The sequence below is a fragment of the Notamacropus eugenii genome, chromosome X (assembly GCF_028372415.1).
Source record: "Notamacropus eugenii isolate mMacEug1 chromosome X, mMacEug1.pri_v2, whole genome shotgun sequence".
NCBI lineage: Eukaryota > Metazoa > Chordata > Mammalia > Diprotodontia > Macropodidae > Notamacropus > Notamacropus eugenii.
The window spans coordinates 1,256,205-1,283,213 of record NC_092879.1 but is presented as its reverse complement, the minus strand read 5'-3'; the positions used below and the strand labels follow the sequence as shown (position 1 = coordinate 1,283,213).

Sequence of the window (27,009 nt, the reverse complement as noted above, 5' to 3'; positions counted from 1 at the left end):
TGCAAAGAAAACTATACATGGGATAAATTGGAGATAATTGACAAAAGGAAGGCACTGGAGTTTGGGAAGGCTTCCTTTTGAAGGTGGGATTTTAAAGGAAGCCAGGTAAAGTCAGCTGGTGGAGCTGAGGAAGGAAAACATTGCAGGCATGGGGAAAGCCAGAGAAGATGCCTGGAGCCTAGAGATGATTTGATAATTTGATGATTTGATTTGTGGAGGAGCCAGGAGACCAGCATCACCAGATTAAAGAGTAAGGTGTAACAAAATCAGAAAGGTAGAGCAGAGCTAGGTTACAAAGAGCTCTGAATGCCAAACAGAAGTTCCATGTGATTAACGTATTAAGAATTGTTCCACAGATCCATTCCCAGAACATTAACTGGAATCATCAAGACAGCGAATGTTTTAGTCTACTTTGGCTAGACTGTAGCATGTGTAAAAGAGAGGGGTGGGAGAAACAAACATTTATTAAGCACCTACTATGTACCAGGCATTTTATAATTATCTCATTTGATCTTCACAGCAACTCTGTGAGGCAAGTGCTATTAGTATCTCCATTTTACAGCAAATATTACTAGGCGAGACGAAGGTTAAGTGACTCGGCCACTGCAGACAGTGAATAAGTGTCTGCACCTGGATGTGAACTCAGGTCGTTCTGATAAGGGGACCAAATTACGACTATTAAATTAAGGAAAGTGAGGAGATAGCCCTTAACCAAAACAAGTGAGAGAAAAGATTGGGAAAGAGAATGTAGAATTAAGGAAAAACTAGACTAAGAAACAGAGAATGAAACAGTTGTTAATACTTAGTCCAGTTCCCTTGTTTAGCATTATGCTGTTTTTCTATGTAAGCCGTTATTGATTATAAGCTCATACCCTTTGCCTTCTGGAATATCATGTTCCCAGTTCTCTTCTCCTTTATAGTAGTGGCTGCTAAATCATGTATGATTCTGACTATGGCTCCTTGGTATTTGAATTCTTTCTTTCCGACTGTTCGCAGTACTTTTTTTTGTTTTTTTGACCTGGAAGCTCTGGATTTTGACTATGGTGTTCCTAAAAGTTTTTAGTTAGGGGTTTCTTTCAGGAGGTAACTGGTAGAGCCTTTCTATTTCCACTTTGCCTTCTGGTTCTTAGAGCTCTGGGCAGTTCTCAGAGAGAGTTCTTGAAATAGAATGCTTAGGCTCTTTTTTTGTTCATGGCATTCAGATAGACTAATGCTTCTTAAATTTTTTCTCCCCAGGTCAGTTTTTGTTATGAGATACCTTACATTTTCTTCTATTTTTTCAGGTTTTTGACTTTGCTTTAATATTTTTTGCTGCCTCATAAAGTCATTGACTTCTATTCAAACCATTGTAACTTTCAGGGAATTTGTTGCTAGGGCAAAGTTATATACCTTTAGTGCCAAGCTGTTAATTCCCTTTCCATTTCTTCCATAGTTTTCATTTCTTTTCCAATTTACCCTCAAGCTCTTGCATTACATTTATAAAAATACTTTTAAACTTTTTAAAATTAACTCTTGCTTTTTCTCTTCCAGGAATTCCAGTTGAGTTTGTGCCCAAGCTGCATTTTTCTCTGACACATGGCTTGTAGATGTTTTAGAGTCATTTCTTCTTGTGGTTTTGTGTATGAGTGTTCCTACTACCATTGCTCATTATTGTGGGGTTCGTTTATTTGCCCCTTTTTTCCAGCTGACTTCCTGACTTCAGACTTGAGATTGGGGCTAGACTCTGTCATACTTCTGGAGGGAAGGTCTGGGCTGTCTCGTTACTTTCTTAGAGTATTGAGCATTGTGTTATTCTGAGATCTTTGGTACAGATTAGTTACCTGTAAGCTTTCAGTGCTCTCAAAAGAGTGATCCGGGGCAAAGTCTGTGCCCCCTCTTCCCCTAGATGAGCTCTGCAAGTTCCTGACTGGAGTTAGGGTCTGGAAAAGAGCAGAATACTGTTGGATTCAGCCCATCAGTTAGCTAGAAAGCTCAGTTGGTTCAGAATGATAGAACTATACATTCCTCTTTGAGCTGAGATTCCTGTCATTGGTCTGAAAGCTGGACTCAATGCTGGAAGTGAGACCCTATTTTCTCATAGAGTCTGAGCCACAACAGTGCTGTTGCTGGCTTCTGAACTTACTCCTTCCGCAACCCAGGACCTCCCTACTGGGGATGGTCACTTCCCTGGGCAGGTCCCCCTCTCAGCCCACCTTGGATCTGTGACCAGAGCTGGATAGACAATGCAAAGCTACCAGTTAACACCTGTTCCCATCGCCATGACCAGGTATGGGTCTGGTGATGCTTGCTATGGGACCTAGTGCACAGCCTTTTGATGGAGATTAGAATAGTCTACACATAGAGTGCTTCTGTCCCAACCCTGTTCCTAATGTCCACAGACTCCCTATTTGTCTCCCTGTGCTGAACTGGGCTAGCAAAGGACTCACTGTGACCTCTTCTGGATTTCTCCATCAGGATTTTGTCTTGTGTATTTTCTAGACTGTTTGGAGAAGTTGGTGGAAAGGAGCTCACTGCACTGCTTCCCCTCCACCATCTTGGCTCTGCCTTCCCCCACTGACCTTTCATTGTCAGAGTTCATCTGAGCGCCACAGTTTAAGAAGGAAATTGATAAGCTAGAGAATGTTTAGAGGAGAGCTGCTGGGATAGGTTCATAGCATACAGAGAATAAAACTTGATGTTAGTTGGTATTTTACTTCTCTGTGTATTTCTCCAGCAGATTGTAAGCATCTTGAGGGCAAGGAAGTTTTGTTTTTATCTTTATACTCTATGTGCCTAGACACTGTGCAGGCAACTTAACCATTTCTCAGCAGGCATTTATTAAGTGCTTATTCTGTGCCCAGAAAAATAAACATTCAGTGAACTAAATAAAATATTCCTTGATAGATGTAACAAGAGATATAACTTTGTTCAGTGATCATTTGATTTTTAATATCTAATGAGGTATACAGTTAGTTGTATGTTCCACAAGGACCTCTATCATAGAGAACATCCTTCAAAGAGTCTAGATGGGACCAGGATTCCCTAGAGAGGATGAGATCCTCCACATAAGAAGTGCCAAGGGCATGGTATTTCCCCATGATGTGATCCTCTGCTTTAATTTTGGGAGGACAAGCACCACACCTGTCATCCCTGCTGCAGTAGAGGCTGATGCTAGTAGATCCCTTGAGGTTGGGGTTTCTGAGATGCAGTGGACTAAGTCCATCAGGTGTCCTCACCAATACGGTGAAGCCCCTGGAAATGGGGGCTACTAGGCTCCCTAAGGAGGGACACACTAAAACTAGCCCTGTCAGGCTCCAGTACCAGTGAGTATTGGAATGAAACACCTGAGTGGTTGCTGCACTTCCAGCCTGGGAGAAACAGGAGAAAGAATTGGGGTCGCACTTGCCAAGTAGAGACTATGTCCAGCTTCACCGTAGTGAGTAAAGTAATCTCTCATTGCAAATTTCGCTCTAGCATCTTCATTGTAGAGAGACACTGGACTTCCCTTAGCATGGAAATAGCATAACATTTACATGCCTTTGTTTTTGCTTTAATTCAACAGTCTCTGCAAAGATGGACATGCCACAGCCAACCAGGCCCAGGGAGGATGAGATGTGGCTGCCTTTGTCCCCTCTCCCGAATGCATTGTTGTTTGAATTCCCCAAAAGGGGAACCATGCACTCTAGCCACAGGTCGATGGTAAGAATCCTTGGGCAGTGTGGTGCCAAGACTGGCTTGGTCTCTGCTCTTTTCTCTTCTTTTTCTGGTGGGGGATGAGCTGGTATCTTTTCTTCTCCACCCCTGATTTGCTTCTTTAAAAACAAGGTTTTCTTGATGCCTTTTTCATTTTTTTTAATAGCACGATCACTTTCCACTAACTTTCTCTACTTACACTCCACCCCACCAATGTACAGAATACTCTCTTGTAATAAGCAAGTGTAGTCAATCAACAAATTAAGATATTGGCTACATATGCCCCATTCTGCTCCTGTAGCCCACCATCGCTCTGCTGAGAAACAAGACACATGCTTTCCCGTAGGTTTTTAGAAGTCATGATTAGTCATTGCATTGGTCAGAGCTGTTAAGTGTTTCAGTTTGAGTTCCTTTATATTGTTGGGTTCATCATGCAAATTGTTCTGCTGGTTCTGTTTACTTGATTCTGCATCAGTTCATATAAGTCTTCCCAGGATGTGGGTTGTGGTTTGGGGTTTGGTTTGGTTTGGTTTTTGTATCCTTAACCATCATTTTAAAATCTTTTCCCTTATTTTTAATTTATGAAATAAAACAAGCATTTCCATAACATAGTATAATAAGAAAAAGGTGATTGCATGTGAAACTGCAAAGCTATTCCTTTTAAATATATATTAAAGTTATCATGTAAATTTCTCTTTTTCTTCCCTTTCTCCCCCCCATTTCTCCTTAGAAATGGCTAACATTAGACACAAATACATAGGCATATGTAAAATCATTCTGTGCATACTTCTGTTTATCAGTTCTTTCTCTGGATGCAGATTCTTCCTTTGTATGTCCTTAGTAGTTAACTTACATATTTATAATAGTCAAAATGACTCATTTGCTCAAAATTGTCCTTAAAACAGTATTGCTGTTACCGTATACAACATTCTCTTGATTCTGTTTATTTGACTCTTCATTATTTTGTGCAAGTCTATCCATGTTTTCCTAAGATCATCAAGCTCATCATGTCTTATAGCACAGTAATATTCCATCACAATCTTATTATAATTTGTTTAGCCATTCCCCAGTTGACAGATATGCCCACAATTTTCAGTTCTTTGCCACCACAAATCATTTTTTAATATTTCAATAAGATTGTGCAATATTCATTTATCATAATTTATTGAGCTGTTACCTAATCAGTGGGTGCCCATTGTGTCTATGGTTTTTTAATACCATAAAAAGTGCACCTATACATATTCCCTCTGTCTTTGGTCTCCTTGCAGTGTATGCCCAGTAGTGATATTCTTCAGCCAAAGTTTAGCAGTTTGGAAATTAATGATAAGAATCACATTCATGTAGAGTTTTAAGGTTTGCTAAGCACCTTACATATGTTCTTTCATTGGATCCTCACAACAGCCCTAGGAAGTAGATGCTAGTACTATCCTTATTTTATGGATGAAGAAATTGAGACTGAGAGAGAGTGGTTTGTCCAATATCAAACAGCTAAGTGAATGTTTGAGGCCAGGATTCAAACTCAGATCTTACAGTTTTACAGTTCTGAGTCCAACACTCTTTCCACTACACTGTCTATCACAAATTGTTCTCCAGATGGATGGGACCAATCCACAGGTCCCTAAACAATGTACCTGTCCTTATCTATCAATTATCAACATTAGGTGCATGACCTTATCTATATCTTAGAGTTTCCGGAGTGATTGAAATGGTGAAAGTGGGGCCAGCAAAGCCGTTGACTAGCTTTATGAACTATCCCATGCTTATCTGGTGTTGCACTCCTGTACAACTCATACACCTATACAGCCTCCATCAGGTCCTTTATCTCACACTTACACATAGCACAAGCTCCTTTATAAAGTTCAGGACCGTGAAAGGAATGAAAAAGGATTATCAAATATTTCACTCACTGCTATCTATGTCTTTCTTTGCTTGTGGTCTCTTATGCCAGGGTGGCTTCTTATGGTTAAACTACATATTGACCCGAACAGTGATAGAGAGGTGTTACAATATGTCCCCTAATACAAATCTAATCTTGTTCAATAGCCATTTACTGACTTCCAGACAGTTACTTTTCCATATAGGTAGAAAGAATATGCCAAAGTGAAAATAGGTTTCCATTTTCTGTATTACTACCTCAAACATTTTCTAGCTGTTTGCTACTGGACAAATTACTTAATCTCTCTCAGTCTCAGTTTCCTCACCTGTAAAGTGAAAACAGATTTCCATTTCTAATATACAGTACATGATGTCCCATCTGTCTACCTTTGCTTAGGCTTCCCCCTAGGCCAGGGACACTCTGTCCTCATCTCCTCTTGGAATTCCAAGTTTTCTTCCAACCTTAGGCCAAGTTTCACCTCCTCCATGAGTCCTTTCCTGGCTCTGTCAGCTGTTGGAGTTTTCTTCTACCTAATAATCAACCTTGCTTTGGTATTGTTTACTGGGGACAGACCTGTGACCTCAGTGGTATAAACAACCCCCATGGAGAAAAGCAGTGTGCCAACACAGGTCAGCAGCTGTTCTTCAACTAATCCTCTGGAAGAATTTGCCTGGCTGAGTCAGAAGTTAAACTAGAACCCAGGTCTTCCTGATTCCAAGGCCAGCTAAGCCATTATAACATGTTATCTCTCTTATTTTAATTCTCTTGTGAGGCAGATCTGCACAAAGGCATCAGCCTTACTCATGTCAGCATCTGCCTTGCTTTTTTCCAGTTCATGCACAAGTCAGGACTTCACCTTTGAGTTGTCCTTGGTCCTCTTTGAGAATGAAGGGCAAACAACAGCAAGGCCATGTTACCTCTCTTATTTTGATTATATTGTACAGTTTTATATATATATATATATAACTGTACAGGGGAAACAGCTGTTTCCCCTGACAGGATGTAAACTCTGTAAGGGCAAGGACAAAAGGACAAAAGCTGCTTTATATCCACACACCTGGTACAGTGACTGATACAAAGGAGGCTCTTCAGTAAACAATTGTTTGGAAGGGCTTTTTCTAATTTTACTTTATACTTGCAAACCTGCTTATTGTAGTAATTCTTGGTGCTAATTGTCTATGACTATAGATAGAAAAGAAGAGGTATTATTTAAAATATGTCATTTAAAATGCTTACTTGAAAAGCTTTGTTGTATGAGTAGGGCACTGAACTTGGAGTCAGGAAAACCTGGGTTCAAATTCTGCCTTTGATACTTATTAGTGGCATATCACAACTTCTCTGGGCCTTCATTTCCTTGTCTGTAATGATAAGGGGGTAGAACTCCCTGGTTACTCAGCTTCTTTTTGACTCTAGATCTGTAATCTTATAATCCTGTGAAATTGAAAGATACTCAACATTTTATAACCCTCACTCCCTTAGGCAATTTATTCATTTCTGATGCTTCAACTATGACCTGTACAAAGATAATTCCTAAATATCTGTGTATTTCTCTAATTCTGTTTCTCCTTCGCTTACTGGGGGCATCTCGTACTGTCTTCAGGGTACCCGCACTTGAATATTCTCTTAATACTTCAAACTGAATGTGAAATTTCAGTTTATCATTTATCCTTTTCTCTTACCAAATAAGTGACACTTGTAATCTTCAAGGATCAAAATTCTGGTATCATTCTTGGGCCCCCTCTCTCCTTTGTCCCCCCCATTCAATGCATCCCCTTACCCTGCCCATCCTTTGTCTGCTTCCTCTCCATTTCCATGGCTATAACTTTCATCCAGTCCTGATTGAAAACAGCTTCATGCTAAGCCTTCCTTCAGCCAGTCTTCATTCTTTCCTACTTATGGATTAGAGCATGTTTTAATGAGAAGAACACATGAGGAGGCCTGCCTCTGCTGTCTGATAGTTCTGTGACTTTGGCCAAGTCATTAAACCTTTCTAGGAATCATCTGAATGATTTCTAAGACGCCTTCTGGCTCAAAAATCTCTCAAAGGCTAATTCTCTAAATTAAAGAACATCTTCCTTAAGTGTTTTTAGGATCGTTTCTCTACCCTAATCCACCCCCTATAAAAGTTTTCTGCTGCTTCTTCTACTGCCCTTAAATCACTGAAAGATCCTACAGTTTAAGGAAAAGGTGGAGTGGAGAAAGAAGCCACAATTGTGTAGCCTCTTGGAAACAATACAGAGGAGATGCCTGACTTGTTAGACATTACTCCTGTATAGATGGTCCAGCCAAGTGGCCTTTGTGCTGCTGCTCACACACAAGATGACATCTCCCACCTCCATGACTTCCTGATTGCACCAGCTGCGAGAGCCTCCTCCCTCCCAAATACTTTGTATTTATTTTGGGTATGTTTTGCATATGGCTGTAAGTGTACTTGTCCCTCTGAATAGAATGCTCCCTTGAGGGCAAGGACTCTTATTTTTATCTTTGTATTCCTGGCATAGTACCTGCCTCATAGGTGACCTTTATTGATTGATACTCCAAATAATTACAACTGATATTTCTGTCCTGCCTTAAGGACTGCAAAGAAAAAAGCCTTTCATTGGATCCTTCCAACAACACTGTGAGGTTTATTTCACTAATTTCACTGTCAGGCATCATTTCCCTGATTTTACATCTGAGGATTAGAGAGATTGAGGGTTTAGGATCACATCACTAGCAAGTGTCAGAGGTTGGATGCAAGCCCTAGTTGTTGTAGTTTCCTCTTGCTCCTGTCCCTCCTCCTCCTCCTTCTTCTTTTCCTTCGGTTTTTGGAAGCAATGGGGTGAAGTCATTTGCCCAGGGTCATATAGCTTGTGTCTGGGATGGGATTTGAATTCAGATCCTCCTGACTCCAGGGTGGGTACTGTATCCACTGTGCCACAGGCTGCCCCCTAGTCTCTTCTGATTCCCAAGTCCAACCCTCTCCATTAAATCACACTGTTCTCAGATCCCTCTACCAACTGGCTCCTTCAATTCTGTGATCATACTTCCAGTACTTTGCATGTCACACACTCTAGTCTAGCCTAGAAAAACTGCCTTATTTATTCTGTATTTATTCTGTCCCTTGAATCCTCTTTGCTTCATATGACCATCCATGCCTACCCCTTTACCCTTGCAGCTAGGTGGTACTGGGCAAGTCACTTCACCTTGTTTACCTGAGTTTCCTCATCTGTAAAATGAGCTGGAGAAGAAAATGGCAAATCACTGCTGGACCTGGAGTAGCAGAGACTTGAGGTCAAAATCAGCCTTAGACACTCAGGGGCCCAATTGACTATTCTCTGCCTCAGTTTCTTCAGCTGTAAAATGGGAACAATAAAAGCACCTGTCTGCCAGGGTTGTTGTGAGCATCCAATGAAATAATAATGGTAAAGCACTTATCGTCTGACTCTTCTTGTCCCCGTTGGAGTTTTCTTGGCAAAGAGAGTGGAGTGATTTGCCCTTTCCTTCTCCAGCTCATTTCATAAATGAGGAAACTCAGGTAAATAAGGTTAAGTGCCTTGCCCAGGGCCACACAGCTAGTGCCTGAGGCCAGATTTGAACTCAGGAAGATGAGTCTTCCTAAGTTCAAGGTCCAGGACTCTATCCACTGTGCCACCTAACTACCCACCTGGGACACAGTAGGTGCTTAATAAATGCTTATTTCCTCCCTTGTCTTCTAAACATTTGATTCACCTCTGACATGATTATGCTCCTATGGCTCCAACGCTCCTTAGCATTCTACAGAATTCTCATTAGTTGTATTATTTGTTTGTAAGTGCCATCCTCTTCACAAAAATAGCTCACATGTATGGAGAACTTTACCGATACAAACTACCTCCACATACATTGGCTCATTGCAAGGGCATTTGAATCATCCACTCTCGTTAGATTTTAGATGGAAGATCTATAACACTGTTAGATTAGAGATCAGAATCTGTACCATGTGGTAGAAAGGTCATTGCAATCTCAGTCAGAAGACCTGGGTTTGAATCCTGCTTTAGCTCTTACTGTAAGGCAATCAGGATGCTGCCGACTTGGGAGGGGGAGAAACACACAAGTGCAGCCATTTGTATGGGAAGAGAGCGGTTGATTAGGTTGATTACAATTTGCTGTATGAATCTAAGGCCAATAGGAAATAGGCATCATGCTATTTCGTGATGAAACAGCTGGCGGTGAGGGCCTGCCCTAGTGCTTATTTTTGAGAAGGTTACAGTGTGCTAAGAGCTAGGGTAGGGCAGTCAGGCTTTGGTGGGAATCTGGCCAAGATTTGCCTAAAGGTAGAAAAGTTGCCCCAGGGCAGTAAGCATAAAGGGCCTATACTCTTCTAAGTAACCTGGTTATGGGACTGAGGCAAACCTGTTATCTGGTGGATCCCATAGAGATTAAAGGCAAATTAGTTCTGTGGTAGATTGCCACACTTGGGTTGGGGAAGATCAGAGTTCAAATCCTGCCTCAGACACTTAACTAGCTGGATAACCCTGGGCAATAAATGCCAGCTCCAGTTTCCTCTTCTACAAATTGAAAATAATAGTACTGACCTCCCAGGATGAGTTTCAAATGAGATAATCTTTATAAAGCCCTTTGCAAACCTTAAAGCTCTCAGTAAACACTATCTATTGAATTAAGCCTATAGCTTTCCCCACTGGTAGGAGTAGCCCCTCTGGGCTCAGAAAGAGAAAGTGAGGCTGGGGACCTGCACAGCCCTCCCTCACTCAAAACAAAGTCAAGCGCAAGTCATGTCATCATTTCTCTGATGGCATGGTCTTCCTCGGGAACGAAGGAACGAACACAACAAGAATGAGGACAGAGGGAGCCCAGGCTGCGAGGCATCCCAGGCCCAGCATGCACACTGTTTCCCGCACCTCAAACTTTCTTTCAGGGTATCAGGTCGAAGGAGCAGATTTAAAGTATGGCAGACCATAGCATGAGCCAAGAATGGGGGATTTCAGCAGCTCCCAGGTCTCCCCAGTCTGGGGCATAGGGACAGGACACCCTTGGCTTCACATCCAATGTCAGCTCCCTTTCCAAAAGCATAGATTTGTTGTCAGGCGTTCCCCCTCACTCACTCACCCAGGCCCACCTTCACCCTCATTCTTGGGTGCTAAGTATGAAGAAACAACTAAGTACATAGCATGTGGTTACTCCAATACTACCAGGGTTCTTTGAGTTCCTTGATGTCTTTATTATCTTTAATCCTTCCCTGACTACTTATCAGGCCTCATTCTCTTTCATCCTCTCCCATAGGTCTGACAGTGGGGGCCCATCTAACACGCTGAAGGCCGTGAATTGCCAATGAATCATATGGGCTGTGGGTCAGTTATTCCTCATGTAAGACCTCCATCTCTGCTTTCAGTCCTGCCTTTCTCTGGTGAAAGATAAAAGATTTGTTTTAAACATCAGTTATTTAAGGAATTTAAGTGAAAGCAAAAGCTAGCCAAAGTCCTCCTAGAAGGCTTGCTTCCTAGGCAATTTATTCACTCCTGATCTTTCAATTAGGATCTATATTCAGATGGCTCCTAAATAATTATTTCTTTATCTGATTGGATCTCTTCCTCCCATTTGAACATGTCCTACTGTCCTTAGGGCACCTTCACTTAGATGTCCTGACATCTTCCTCCTCTCCATAAACCATCTCTTCACACAATTTTTTTTTAAAGAAAAGTAAAAGGAGAATAAATTCAGCAAAACCAATCAATATATCCAAAAAAGTATCCAATATTGCATGCAGTGTTCTATATCTCTGCTCTCCCCATCCCCCAAAGAATGAAAGGTGGGAAGACTTGTCTTCCCACCATTTTTCTCTGGGACTAAGCATCTTCTTTATATTATCACAATATTCAGTTCTGATTGTTTTGTAGCTGTTTTTTTATTTGCATTGTTCTAATCATTATATGTGTTTTCCTGGCTCTGCTTTCTTCGTCAGTTCATGTATGTCTTCCCATGCTCCTCTGTAGTCATCACACTCATCATTTCTTACAACAGAGTAACATTCTAATATTAATAGTGTAATATATTACATTAATATATCATAGTCTGTTCCTCTGTATTCATCTTATTCATTGTCTCTTCCCTCAGCCCCCACTTGAGAACTTCTTATTAAGTTACAATAACTAACATTTACATGGGCTTGCAAAGCACTTTACCTGTATCTCATTTTATTCTCTCAACAGCCCTGGTAGGTAGGTGATACTATAGATGAGACAAGCAAGTCAAGTGACTTTCCCAGGATTACAGAGCTAATAATTGAGGCAGGATTTCTGTCTTCCTAATTCCATATCCAGCACTCTATCCACTAAGTCACCGAGGGGCTTCACATACTTGAAGGTCTGGCACGTGGGAGACAGTCTTATTTGATTTAGACTAGATAGCAATACTGGAATCAGGCAATCAATAGCAATTTATTAAGCTTCTAGGCTTTTTTACATTTAAATTAATTCTTTTGTTTTTAGTTTTCAACATTCACTGCCGTAAGATTTTGAGTTCCAAATTTTCTTTCCCTCCCCAAGATGGCGTGCGGTCTGGTATAGGCTCTACATATGCGTTCACATTAAACATATTTTTCACATTAGTCATGTTGTAAAGAAGAATTAGGGCCAATGTGAAGAACCATGAGAAGGAAGAAACAAGACAAAACCAAAAAAACAAAAAGACAGAGCAAATAAGATGTTTCCATCTGCATTCAGACTTCTTAGGTCTTTCTCTGCGGATAGTGGCATTTTCCAGTATGAGTCTTTTGGAGCTTTCTGAGATCCTTTCATAGCTGAGAAGAGCTAAGTCTATCATAGTTAGTCATCTCACAGTGCTGCTGTTATTGTGTACAATGGTCTCCTGGTTCTGCTTGCTTCACTCAGCATCAGTTCATATAAGTCTTTCCAGGGCTTTCTGAAGTCTGTCAAGTCCCTAATTTATGCCAAAAAAAAGTTCATTGTTTCATACCGCACAGCAATATTCCATTATATTCACATATGACAATTTATTTTGCCGTTTTCTAACTGATGGACATCAAATTTCCATTTCTTTGATAATATAAAAGGTACCACTATATGTTTGTGGTGTATATGTGGCCTTTCTTCATTAAAGATCTCTTTGCGGTACATGATGAGTAGTAGAATAAATCTCTGGGTTAAAAGAAATAGACATTTTATTTGTAGAATCTAAATTGATTTCTAAGATAGTCTGGCCGTCTTTCCACACATTCTCCAAAATTGACCTCCTACCTTTTAGCATCTTTGTCCATTAGCTCAATGTGAGGTAAAAACTGAAGGTTATTTTGAGTTACCTTTCTCTTATTGTTGGTAATGTGGTTCATTCTTTCACAGGGTTGTTAGTAGTTTGCAGTTCTTTTGAGAACTATTTGTTCATAAGCTTTGACCATCTGTCTATTGAGAAGTGACTTTTGATCTTCTATATTTCTGTTAGCTGCCAACATAATGCCTATCATGTAGCAGGTGCTTAATTGATTGAGTTGACTGAGGTGATTGAGTTGTCTATGTATCTTGGAGACCAAACCCTTTTCAGAGACATTTAATACAAAGAATTTTTTTCTAGTCATCCACTTCACTTCTTATCCTGGATACATTAATTTTGTTTGTGCAAAATCTTTCCAGTTTATCATAATAAAAATTATCTGTTTTGTCTTTGTAATTAGGATAAGGTTTTAACAAAGAGGTCAGATGACTCTTGCCCAGAAGATGGAGTAGAAGGGCTCTAAGAGAAAGCAATACTATGTCAAAAAGCAGAGAGACCCTCTTGTGGGAGAAAATACTAAGAGAGAGGATAGAGGCCATAGAAGAATCTCAGTAGTATCCAAATCAGTTTTAGAGCTGAAAGAGACCTTAGAGGTCAATTTGTCCAACTCTCTCATCTTACCCAGGGAGGTACAAATGACTGGGCCAAGTTCACACAGGTGATAAGGGACGGAGCCACAATGCAAACTCAAGTGCTTTGACTCTGAATCTGGCCCTTTTCCTTGCACCACACTGCCTCTTAGGGGAGAGGACTAAGATAGCCAGGGAGTTTCCCAAGCCTCAGAAGAGAACTGCAGGAAACGCACCTCTTACGTGATGTAAGACCTCCGGTCTTGTAGAGACACTCCACAGGAAGTCTCCAGAAGCCTTGAACTAAAGAGAAAAGTGAAATTGGAGAAACATCTGTCAGACCAGCAGTGTGGACATTATGGTCTCCCAGAGACACTCAATTACAGATCATGTGGTCACAGCAAACCACTTGTGTGTTTCCCTTTGTTCCCCTTTCTGGGCTGTTTGAGTAATAAAACTGCTTGGGATATGATGTGGTCAGCATGCTTGCATCAGCAGAATTGGACTGTCCCCTAGAGAGATTTCTCCAGCATTCTGGGTGAGAAATATCCCCAAATAGTGACCCTTGGCCCTCTGTGCCTTTGACATGAGTGTATGACACTATGATTTATCAACCCAAAGACAGAAAGGCCATTCAATCGAATATTTTTTTGAGTTGAAACTATGCACAAGTCCCAGAATTTTAAAGCTATTGGGGGTCAGTCCTTAGAGACCAACTTGTTCAGCACCCTGGTTGGCCTTTTGCCTCTCTGGTCCCAGTCTTGATAATCACAGAATCAAGGAGGCAGGACCAGGATGCTGGAACCCAGAGAGGTGAAATAGCTTACCTAAAGTCACACAACTAATTAGTGACTGCATCAGGACTACAGCCAGGGTCTCCTGACTTTTAAGTGAGTGTTCTTTAGACAACACAGTGGAATGCTACTTTTTCCTAACCAAATGTATAATCCTGTAAGTTAAGAATTCCATGTGGTTAGAATACATTCTCTTGTGGTATGAAGTTCTCTTTAGCTATTATGAATGTAACAGAAAAAGAGTCCCCGTTTATTATCTTTTCCCTTACACATTACTAATATAATCCTAGCTAATCTTCCTGGTCCATCTTCCAAACCACCGAGTCATAGAATGCTGGATTTGCAAAGAATCTTGGGGATAATTTAGTCTAACCCTTTTATTTTCCAGATGAAGAAACTGAGGCTAGGAATGGGAGGGAAATGACTTACCCAAGGTACACGTGTCAGAGTGCTTGCCAGCATGTGTCAGAGGTCAGACCTAGGACTCAAATCCACGTCTTACAGTTTTTTACAACTTTTGATCCAGCATTTATAGAAGGGGTTCTTAACGTATTTGTATGCCATGGCCCCCTTTAACAATCTGATGAAGCCTCTGGATCCCTTCTCCAAATAATTTTTTAAATGCATAGGATTACAAAGGAATCCATTTCTATTGATATTACAATACTATTATCAAAACATTAGCTTCTATGCAATATGACTAATGTGAAAATGTATTTAATAAGAATGTATGCATGGAGCCCATATAAGATTGCATGCTGTCTTGAGGTAGGAAGGGGAAGTAAGGGGGAGAAAATTTGAAATATATGGAAGTGAATGTTAAAAACTGAATACAAATAAATAATTTTTTTAAAAAAATGTAAAAACCATTAGGAAAAAAGCACAGGTTAAGAACCCCTGCTATAGCATGCAGTACACGTAGGAAATACAAAAATAATAAGCATCCATTACCAGTAATGTGCTAAATGCTGTAGTAGAACCAGAATTAATGACCAGTCCATGCCAGAAGTCACACAATGAAGCAAATGTCTCAATAACCATTTCATACTACAACTACACACACACACACACACACACACACACACACACACACACACACACACACACACACACTCACACACTCACACACTCACTCACTCACTCCTTTTCCAAAGGATGTCACACAAGCCAATGCCAAAAGTACAAGACTGGACAGGAACAAGTTTCAAAAGTCCTGTGTAGCCCTGAATCATGCCAAGACTAGATCTCCATCCAGTAGGAAAGGAGCCCTCATTTCAAGTCAGTATGACAGTAGACCCCCTTAGGGTCTAGAATCCTCCCTGAGCTGTAAGAACCTCTCCCCATCCTCTAGACCAGAAACAGCCCAGAACTCAACTCTCTGGATTCTATCTCCTTGGGTAGAGGTGCAGGTAGAGACTGGCTTCTGGGAAAGAAGGCATTTATACTGTGGTCTCCAGCATTGTTTCAGATGTTAGTCTGTGGCCTCAACAGAGAGCAAACCCAAATTCAGAGAAAGGATAGTATCCATTTAGAGGTAAAATGGGTAACAACCTATTCAGACAGTGATCAGTTTATTACAATTTTCAGGTATCTCTGTAGTAATAATAGCTAACATTTATATAACACCTACTATGCGCTAGGCACTGTGCTAAGTGCTTTTCAATTACTATCTTATTTGATACTCATAACAACCCTGAGAGGTGGGTGCTATTATTATAATCCTCATTTTACAGATGAGGTAACTGAGAGGTAAAGAAAGTGATTTGCCCAGGGTCACACAGCTAGTTACATCTGAGGTCAGATTTGAACTCAGGTCTTCCTGACTCCAGCCCTAGCACTCTATCCATTGTGCTATCTAGCACCTCCATTGGAGGTGAGCTAATAACTTTAGTGGAGAAAATTATATAATTTATATATTAATATTTTATATATTATTTATATATAAATTATATAATTTCCAGTTGCAAGGGATCTTAGATATAATTTATCCCTCATAGATGAGGAAATTGAGGCCTCAAAAGACCATACAAAGTCAGTGTGAATCTGGGTCTAACTCCAAATCCACTGTTCTTCCTGCTAGAGTATGCTATTCAGTGTTACTCTTCTGCTTAAAATACTTCAAGGGCTCCCTACTACTACCTCAGACCTCCATAGCTCCCCCTGCCCCTGCACTCTTGGCTGAGATCCTTGCCCTTTATTTCACTGAAAAAAAAAATTTAAGACCTTTTGCAGAGAGCTCCCTCTTCCCCTGTTCCTCATTTCCTACCACTCAGATGCTTTCTGCCACTGTCTCCTCCTTCAGCCCTATGTCATATGAAGAAGTGGCCATTCTCTTTGCCCAGGTAAACCTCTCTACATGCACAAGTCATCTGTCATCTGTCATCCCTACTCTCTCTCTCACTAACCTTCAATCACTCCATGTCTACTGACTGATTCCCTTGGACCTACAAACATGTCCATGTCTCCACACTCCTCAAAAATCCTTTCCTTGATCCATTTTTCCCTGATGGCTGTTGTGCTATGGCTCTTTTTCCTTTTCTGGCTAAACTTCTTGAGAAGACCATCCGTAGTAGATGTCTTCACTTCCTTTTCTTTCACCCTCTTCTTCACTTGTTGCAGTCTGGCTTCCCATCTCATTATTCAGCTGAAACTGCTCTCTTCAAAGTAACCAATGTTCTCTTAAAGGCCAAATTTCGTGGCCTTTTCTCAATCCTTCTTCTTCTTGATCCCTGCAGCCTTTAATCGCCCTCTTCTCTTCTCTCAAAGCTTTGATGATGCAGCTCTCTCCTAGTTGTCTCATTAAGTCTGATCTTTCCTTCCAAGTCTCCTTTGATGGATCTGCATCTTCATCACACCTGCAAACCCAAGGAGTCCCCCAGGACTCTGTCCTAGGCCCTCTTCTCTTCTCCCTCCATATGCTACTTTGCTTGCTAGTCTCAGTAGGTCCCATGAATTCAGTTATCATCTCTTAGTAAGTGATTCTCAATTCCATTTGTCCAGCCCTAATTTCTCTCCCAACATCCAGTCTCTCCTGTCTCCAGCTGCCTTTCAGACATCTTCAACTGGTTGTCCCGTAGGCTCTCAATCTCAACACATCTCAAACTGAGCTCACTTTCTTTCCTTCCAAAGTCTTCACTTTCTTCCTAATTTCCAGTATCACTTGAATACTTCCCTTTCTCTCCTCTGATGCCACCACCGCTCTGGAAAAGGGTAAGACTTCATGCTAGGACTATTACAATTGCCTAGTTAGCCTTTCAGCCTCAAGTCTCTCCCCACTACAATCCATCCTCCACTCAGCAGAAGTCTGACCGGTCACCCCTCCCACCCACCCCCAGACAGTAAATGATGGTTTCTGGATGCCACTTTCTCTGTTTGATGGATCAATAGAAGAGGTTCTCTCACTCAGCCACTTGAGTTACCTCATCTATCTTCACTAGACATCTTTTTTGTGGAGTCGCATCAAAATATGCACATCAAAATCTTGTTCTTTGGATGAGGCAGCTAGGTTGCACAGTGCAGAGAGTGCTGGGCCTGGAGTCAGGAAGACCTGAGTTCAAATGCAGCCTTAGAGACTTTCTAGCTATGTAACCCTAGGCAAGTCACTTAGCCTTTGTTTGCCCCAGTTTCTTCAACTGTGACAGCAAGTACCTTGCTGGGTTGTTGTGAGGATAAAATGAGATAATATTTGTAAAGCACTCAGTTGTCTGGCATGTGGTAGGTGTTAATAATATAAATGTTTATTCCCTTCCTTCCCCATTTTAAAGCTAGGATTATAAAAATATAATCCTTTCAACCACTGAGTTTAATGAAGCTTTTTTAATAAGGTTGAAAATCAACTAGAGAAATGTATAGCACAAGAGAGTGGTTATGTTGAATTTTAATAAAAATATATTTCTTACTAAATATATACTGATTTATAATATATAATTTATAATATTAATGTGTCTTATATTTTACAGAGAAGAAATACTTTTCTTACATATTTCTCATATAATTTGTAATGTTTATATATTTCTGATAATGTGAGAACTGATGCCATGGTCTTCTTCATCAATGAAGGACAAGCACAACAACAAGAAATCTATTCCATATGGCATATAAGAAATATACACGCATTTAAAATTTAAGTTATTTTTAAGTTAAGTGCTTTGGTAAGTTTATAGCATTTATACTTATAAAGCTAGTAAAGCTTAAAGCTGCACTAAGACTTTTGGGACATGCTGTACTTGTAACACCCTTCCACTCTCCCCCTGTGGCAGTTCTTCCCATGCTGTAAGGCCTAGTTCAAATATTACCTCTAGGAATCCTTCTCTGGTCCCCTCCACTGGTAATGGTGTCTCCCCCTAGGGACCTCATGTAGTTCTTTGCCTATTTCTTCTTACTCATTTATGTCCATTGTTTTGTAATTAAGGTTATTTGTGCTGGTGTCAAGTCCCTTTAAAAAACTGTAAGTTTTATGAGGGCAGGAACCTATAATGTCATATTTAAACCTTTTGTCCCATCTAGTATCTAGCACACAGGAAGTTCTTAATAAATACTAGTTGAATTTAATTGAATTGAATTAAGAACTCTTACAGCTATCATTAAGTGGAAGGATTTTTACCAAAAATCTCAAAGTAATTTGCAAGGAAAACTTTGCACAATTAAAATGGTGGTGTGAAATTACAAAATGAAAGGACCTCATAGTACATTTTTGTAATTAAAGACCCAGATTAATAAACAGGGAGAACGAAGAGGGCTTATCCTATGGTTCTGTTTTAGCCCAGCATATTCACATATATATATATATGTGTGTGTGTGTGTGCGTGTGTGTGTTTTTTGTGTGTATGTATATATGTATGTACGTATGTATGTATGTATGTATGTACGTTTGACCTGCTTTGACATACCCCCAACCCCCAACCCCAGGTCATCTCCACAGCACAACGAAGGCAGTGGGGTAAGACTTCAGTGTTCTATAAATGCAAAAGTGCCGATATTTAGCTGACCCTTCAATAAGCGATGTCAAAAGACATAAGATGAATGCTGCCGTTCTTGAAATGAAAAATACCTTGTTAGTGGACTTGCAGGATAGCTTGCTATGAAGTCTCCATATCATTCTGAAACCTAAAGCTAGGATTTTTTTTAATCATAAAGATACAGTGAGTTATGCATTTCAAATAACAGATAATGTCGAACTCAAGTTGTCAGTCTGTTTGGATGGCTGTCTTTGCAGCTGATAGGCAGATTTGAACTGTAGCTTCCTAGAATAAGTAACATAGAGAAACTTCATGGTCTTGTTCGTTGTTCCTTTGCAAATAGCAATTGTGGAAAGAGAAAGTGTGTGCTGGTGAATCACAACATTTTTTTCCTGTGGTTTTTAAAAACGCACCTCTCTAAGCTGCTTCATTCTTTCTCCAGACACCTAAAAGTGTAATTTTGGTCATAGTATAGTCGACTGCTGTTGGTGTAGTCTTATTGTATGAGGAAGTCAGTAATCAAAGAAATCAGTCTGTTAAAAATGATTGTACTCCAATATTTCTGAGGTCCCCCCAAAATTCCACGTCTCTTTAAAAGTCATGTGGTTAGTAAAGCTAACTCTGCTTTACCTTACAATAAGGGATAAGGCAAAAGTTCCAAAGGTGCTTGTGTCATATGCAGTTTGAGGGTCCTGATAACTGTGTTTGGACAGGCTTACTGAAACTTTTTTCCTCCTGAATTCATTTAGTAGGGCATTCATGTGTGTGCATTCATGTGTGTGCGCGTTCGCGTGTGTGTGCCTGCGTAGACCTGCCCCAAGGGTGGTTTTGTACTGGGAGCATAAAAATATTTTCCTTTCTGGAAATAGGTTGAGGGCAACTGGAAACTGGTTTGTTTGTTTTTTTACTTTGTTTCCAGGAGCATCCAAACAGGCACACTGTCTCAGGCATACTGCCTAGAATTCAAAGCAGCACCAGACTGAGGAGGAAAGAAAAGTGGGCAACCTACTCCCTGGGCAAAACCCAAGTGTTTCTTCTGTTCAGTACTTGCTCATTCCCTCGCACAAGTGTAGGGACGCACCTCAAGACTCTTGGGCAGAGTTTTGTAAACGGCTTTTGTGGATACCTTCGGCTTGTGTAGAACACAGCCGTAATCAAAACTCATTATAACAGATAGATGAGATTCAGTTTTTCACATTGTTGTCCAGGTTTGCAGCCCAGGCAGGGCAAGATCTTTTGAACCACAAGGAAAGAGGCTGCGGCAACTGAGAACTTGGGAACATCCCCAGTCAATGAGGCAAGCTGTCCTAGGCTCCAGAATGGTCCCTTCTACAGTGACTTCTGTAAATGACTCGTTTCCTCAGTGTCTCTGTGTGTGTCTGTGTGTGCGCAGAGGCACACGCACAATTTAACCATACGCCGCCCTGGGCTCTGGAAAGCTATCACGCCTTTCTACATATTTCAAAAGGCCAGGGGGGAGTGGCGGCGATTGTGTTAGACTGGGCTAGCCGCCTTTCTTCAGAACTTCACCTAGAGTGGGAGGAAACTACCAGCACTGCCTTCTGACCCTAGGGGCTCCCTCACACACAGCCTTCCAGGATGGCTGTCTCCAAACGCTTAGTGGGAGGATTGTTCCTCTTCCCACTAACCCTGCAGACGACTGGGGTGGGGGAAGGGGCGGAGAGGCAAGAAAAGGGACTTACTTTAACTTGCTTACCACCTGGAACGATTTTCTTTCCGCTCTGACCCAGTCCACCAAGAAAAACTGCAGCAAAACTCTGAACGAAGGTGGTTTAGGTAGAGCAGACAAAAAGTAAACTTTCCAGTATAGCAAAGGTCAAAACGCCGCTTTACGTGTGTGTATATGTAAATAATATACACACATATGTGCAACCTTTCAGTGATGGATAAAATTATATAAAGTATTTTATCGGGGGTGGGGAGGAGTGATAGGTGGGAAGTAGCGACTGAATTGGCTGTAGTTCCTTGCTGAAATGAGTTTACTGTGGACTTAAATCTTAGGAAGTGTACAATAAACTTGAATGGCCGGGAAAATAAGAGACCTGGGTCAAACGGACCTCGCAGCTAAAACCCGTTCTTGGATTCGGTTTCCACCTCCTTTCGACTCTGGAGATCGTAACAAACCCTGGTGGAATAAAAGGACATTTTGTGTAATGGTACACGTGTTTATGGTCCCATAGAACGTACCTGTTCTACGTCAACCAAGACCAAAGTAAAGGCTGGAGGTCACGTACTTTTAAGGAGTACCTGTCAAGAGCTGGGGCGAAAGCTAGGGAGAAAGAGTCTCTCTGGTTCTTTGCCACTTGACCCCACCATCTTCCCCCAGGAACCTGGGTGTGTCAGGGGTATGGATTCGGATAGAAATGGTGCCGTTTCCCAACAGTGCTTTTTTACTGATCGTCCCCTATGCCTGAATGTTCTCCCTACTCTTCCTTGCTTCCCGGCTTCCTTCAAGTTTCAGCTAAAACTCTCACCCTTCTGCAAGAAGCCGTTCACAACACCCTCCCTCCCCTCCCCTCCCCTGCCCCCTCCCCCCCCCCCCCCCCCCACTTAACGCTAGTGACTTCCAACTTCGATTACCTCCAGTTTCTTCTGCACTTATTTGTACGTGGTGCTTTGCACCTTGTCTCTCCTAATTAGACTGGGAGCTACTTGAGGGCAGGAGCTGTAGTGTTCCCTCTGGCATTTAGTTAAGCGCTTATATAAACTTGGTGGGTAAACTCTGGCTTGCACTGGGTGTGTCTAGGAGAGCTTTTGCCCTCCTGGCTTAGGCAGCGTCCTTGCCAGTGGCAGTCCGAACCTGGACGCTGTTCACTTTCTCCACTGGGCCCCTCTGGAGATGGGGATGGCGACTGTTCCGACTCCGAGGAGCCACTGGCCCACCTCCCGGGTGGGTGGTCAGCCGCTCTGTCACCGGAGGAAGGATTGGGAGGGACTGAGGGGACCAGGTTGCGGGGAGGGGTCTCGGGGGGTCTCTACCACCTCCCCCCACCCCCTGCCACGCTTCCATCTCTCCTCATTCCCCCCCACACCCCCCCTCTTTCTCTCTTACTCTTTCCTTGGGCTGGACCGGCTGGGACTCGCCCCGGACCTTTCAGGACAACTTAAAAGTGTCCGTCGGAGCGGTCCAAAGGGCCGAGGCCCACGCTGGGCGTGCTTCGCTCCTCCGCGAGGGTCGGAAAGGGAGCTGGGAGCCGCGCGCTGGCCCCGGGCCCCCGAGCCTCCCCTCGCCGCCAGCCCTGTCCCTCTCCCAAGCCTCTCAGGCTGCGCCCTGGCCGCTGGCGGGGAGGGGTGCGGGGCTCTCCTCGTCTCCGTCCTCCACCCTTCTTCTTCCCTACCTGCTCTACTCCGCTCCAGGCGGCCGGGAAAGCTCCGGGCAGCCCCCGAGAGCCGGGCCGCCGCCGTCCCCCACCCCGAGCTCAGGGCAGCGATGAGGGGGCGGGGGAAGGGGCGCCGCTCCTCGGGCTTTACTTAGAGAATTCAGGCCACTCCGCTTGCCGGTTCGCCCTCCCGGGGCTGGGACTGCCACTCTCCAGCCAGACGGTAAGTTGGGCGTGTTTCTTTCCCTTACCAGCTTCCCCTCCCACCCCAATTTTTTCCCTTTAGGAGTGTGTATGTGTATGTGTTGGGGGGGGGGGGGCGGGAGTGTAAGGTGTATTTGCCCCTCTTTACTCTTTTCTCGGTCCGACGTACCCTCCCAACTTGGCACCCTCCGTCCATCTCGCCTGTCTCTGCCCTGCCGCAGCGCGGCAGGTGCTTACCATTGGAGCGCGGCTCCTTTAAGAGCCCGACTTTGCCTCGGGTAGCAGAAGATCATCCAACACCAAAGCTCTTAACGCCGCTGTCCAAGGTAGCGCACGCGCCCTGCCCGACGACTGGCAAAGAGACGCAATGCGAGGGAGAAAGAGATGCTTGATGGTCACAGAAGGAAGACCTCCTGTCTCTTTACTCCTGGTGGGGTGCAGAGAAAACAGATAAACACTGAGTACTTTAAAATTTTATTTGCTTTCTAGATCTTCCTGTTGCCCTTGCGATTGGCATAAGTTGCCTTTTAGAAAAGTGTAATGGAATTTAGAATTACTATCCTCCTGCCTTCCCTTCCCCTCCCCACTCTGTTAGAGGAACATTTCAGAATATTTGCCCACTTATCATCAAGAAGAAAATAGAAATCTCACTTCTACCTCAGGCCACTTAATGAACAGATGTAAGGTATCTCTGCGATCTTTCCAAAGTGGAAATTCTAGTTCTGGACAATTTGACTCTTTCAGACAGTTTACCAGCTAATCAACAAGCCTTGAGACGAAATGAGAAAGGGGGCTGTGAATGGTAATATAAACATGGAGGTTCTCTAAGATACACATGACCTGTAGGTTGTGTGTATCTTTGTGTGTCTAGTGTGGAGGGTTCATTTGTGATACTATGAAGAAGAATGGGGAAATCTTTTCAAGTACTTTAGTTTGTTCTTTGGTCCCTTGGTAAAACAGTAACTTACTTTAAATATAGTGGTTTAGAATGTTAACTGAACAGCTAAAAGTGTGAAGTTTAAGCATATTTATCACAAGTTCTACGTACTTGTGACAGTGGTACTCCAACAAGACAGCTTTTTGCTGTGCTTTCTTAAAATCCCTTGGGGTCATGTCAGACTGGGAAGTAGAATTTTCTTTCACTAGACATGTGTGTATAATTTTATCCCTCTGCATTTTCTCTCCATTTATGGAAGCTGAGTATTAAATCCTGGATCTGTGAAGTTGTGTGCTAACTCTTACACTTGAAGTACTATAAGGTTGCAGTACTGAATGTGGATTTTTGTGCTTGATGATATAAACTCTTCAAACTTGGTCAGTACAGATGAAACCCACTGGAGTGTTGTTTGTTTTTTAAGTACAACGTCATTTGAACATGAAACCCAAGTTTTCATTCATGTTAGAATCACATTCTTCTTTCCGTTTTAAGCAAATTTAAAAACTTGAAAGGAAGCCTTTAAAACAGTAACTCCTATGGGACTCTGTGGATTAAGCCTGAGCATCATAAATACGGAATGAATTTTTTAGTTTAAATGGAAAACTGATATTAAACTTTTTGCCTCCTATATTTATTAAAACAGCTATAAGGATTGAGGTCTTGGACATTTCCCGGGGATTAATGGCTGGCTGGGGTTAATGGCCCAAGGCATTGCCTTAGGCCATCAACTCTTCCAGCTAGTCATTAATCCCCAGGAAATGCCTGTACCTCGAACCTCAATGGTTATTACTTCATTACAAACATAGGCTTTTTAGCTTTAACAAAGTAACACTGACTAGAGCTCATCAAGTGGTGTGACACCAAATTCCACTGTTGACCAGCATTACAGATTTCTTGATAACTTTGAGATCACAGAGTAATCCTTTTATTGCCCTCCAACGTTGCAAGTTACTTAAAAAAAAAAAAAAGTTATTTTAATTGAATGCCTAAATTCTGCTGTTAAATGTAGATGCCCGTTTTGTCCCTCTTGGGGGATGTTGGAGCTGCAGAAAGTTTGATGAGTTGAAAAAATGAAAAGGTTCTATTGAACATTAATGGGAGCAAGTAATTTCAATTCCTACTCATTTAGAGTATGAATTTCAAGGACCTAGATCTTACAAATTTTTAAGTACCTGCTTCATTCAGGGATGCCCTAACATTTTTCAACTCTACTGGATTGTTAATGGTGTTGGTCCAAGAAAGAAGAGGCGGTTTCACTGTTTCTTCTGTCACTGTATTTGTGATCTAGGATCATCCAGGCATTACTCCAGCTTTATAGCCCTAGGAAGGAAATCCTGTGCAGTGCATTTGAAAACATTTAGCACCATATCCTCATCTCAGCTTCACTGTAGCTCCTAGTTGCACTGAAATATAGCACTTTCCATGCCACTGACAAGAATAGTTCTGTACAAGCTGAAGACAGAAGTATGGAATTTTACAGGATCATCTTTCACATCACTAGGAGATGGGATAATAGTAAAAGTCTGTTTTAGCTGTTCCAGTTAAATAAAAGCTCCAGCTTTATATACTATTTATCCAGCACTAAACAAAAGTCTATAGATAAACCTATGAAAATGGACTTGGAAACAACCATATGCTCACTGCAGTAAATTCTTCAGTTTAACTTGCTGTAACTCTGCTTTCTTTCCAGACAGATACCTTTTAGGTATTCCATTGGGTGAAACCTAACCAAGACTTAAGAAATTTATCCACTGAAACATAGTCAGTTGTTTGCATTTCACTGAGGGCTGAGGTATGAGTTCAATATGAAGGAATGATATAGAAAAAATGAAATTAAGGGGTGAGAAAGAGTACTGCACTGGAAGAAAGAGAAAGGAAGAGGTAGAATGGGGTAAATTATCTGACACAAAGGATTTAAGAAAGAGCTTTCACAATGGAGCAGAAGATGATGGGGGAGATGGCAGGGAACATTTGCACCTTCCTTTCTTCAGAGCTGCCTCAAAAAGAGAATAACATACACAGATTACACAAATTAGAAATCTATCTTACCCTATGGAAAAGCAGAAGGGGAAGGGCATAAGAGAAGGGGGATGATAGAAGGGAGGACAGATTGGGGGAGGGTAGTCAGAAGCAAGACTAGGAGGGACAGGGTGAAAAGAGAGAGAATAGAATAAGCAAGGGAGAAATAGGATGGGGAGAAATACAGTTAGCAACCATAACTAGGAAAAAAATTCTTGAAGCCAATTTCCTCTTATACAGGCCTCCTTTCTCAAATATGTAGAGAAGTGAGTCAAATTTGTACAGGTAAGAGCCATTGCCCACCAGATACATGCTCAAAGAATATGACCAGTTAGTTTTCAAAGGAAATAATCAAAGCTATCAGTAACCAGGCTCTGGGAGCTTGTCCGCAGTGGGCCATGGGCCGCAGTTCTCGTTGTCCTAAGAGTCTGAGTGATCCAATCAGAGCCTGCAAGGGCCAGCTGGCCTTCCAGCCAGTCGGGTTGGCAGTGGTGAGACCTGAGGAGGTGCGAGCTGGCCCACCTGCTGTCCTGCCCTCCTGCTGAAGCTGCGCCACCAGACCAGGTGCTCCAGGCCCACACCTGCGAGTTCAGATGGCGCTTTCCACATCCAAGAGGGAGACAGCCCAGGAGTTCCCAGAAGAGGAGCTGGCGCTGACCTTCCATAGCCTGACCACCCGCCAGGGCCACTGTCTCAGCGTGACCATGGAAGACAAGGAAGTGGAATACCTGGTACGTTACACAAGTGGCACCAGGGTCAGCCCAGTGGCTGTGACTGCCCCCGCTGTGCCGAGCCCCGGAGACTGAGTCAGTAGCAAGTAGTGCCAATATGTAGAGAACTGAGCCAAATGTACAAGAATACATGTCATTCCCCAACTGATAAATGGTCAAAAGATATGAACAGGCACTTTTCAGAGGAAGAAATTAAAGATATCTATAGTCATAGGAAAAAATGCTCTAAATCACTATTGATTAGAGAGATGCAAATCAAAACAACTCTGAGGTACCACATCACACCTATCAGATGGCTAACATGACCAAACAGGAAGATGATAAATGATGGAGAATTTGTGGGAGAGCTGGAACACTAATTCTCTGTTGGTGGAGCTGTGAGGTGATCCAACCATTCTGGAGAGCAATTTGGAACTATGCCCAAAGGGCTACAAAAATATACATACCCTTTGACCCAGCAATATCCCTTCTAGGACTGTATCTCCAAGAGATCATAAAAATGGGAAAGGGTCCCACATGTACAAAAATATTTATAGTAGCACTCTTTGTGGTGGCCAAAAACTGGAAATCAAGGGGATGCCCATCAACTGGGGATTGGCTGAATAAATTATGGTACATGAATGTAATGGAATACTACTGTGC

At 42.2% G+C, this 27,009-nt stretch overlaps 1 long non-coding RNA gene across 1 annotated transcript in view; it reads left to right on the top strand.

The window, feature by feature from the left end:
• Positions 1-27,009, top strand: part of LOC140515522 (uncharacterized) — a 53,078-nt gene that overhangs the window by 19,116 nt on the left and 6,953 nt on the right. Inside the window, exon 2 of the long non-coding RNA XR_011971064.1 lies at positions 3,542-3,678. This is a non-coding gene — a long non-coding RNA (uncharacterized lncRNA). The remainder of the gene's footprint in view (positions 1-3,541; positions 3,679-27,009) is intronic.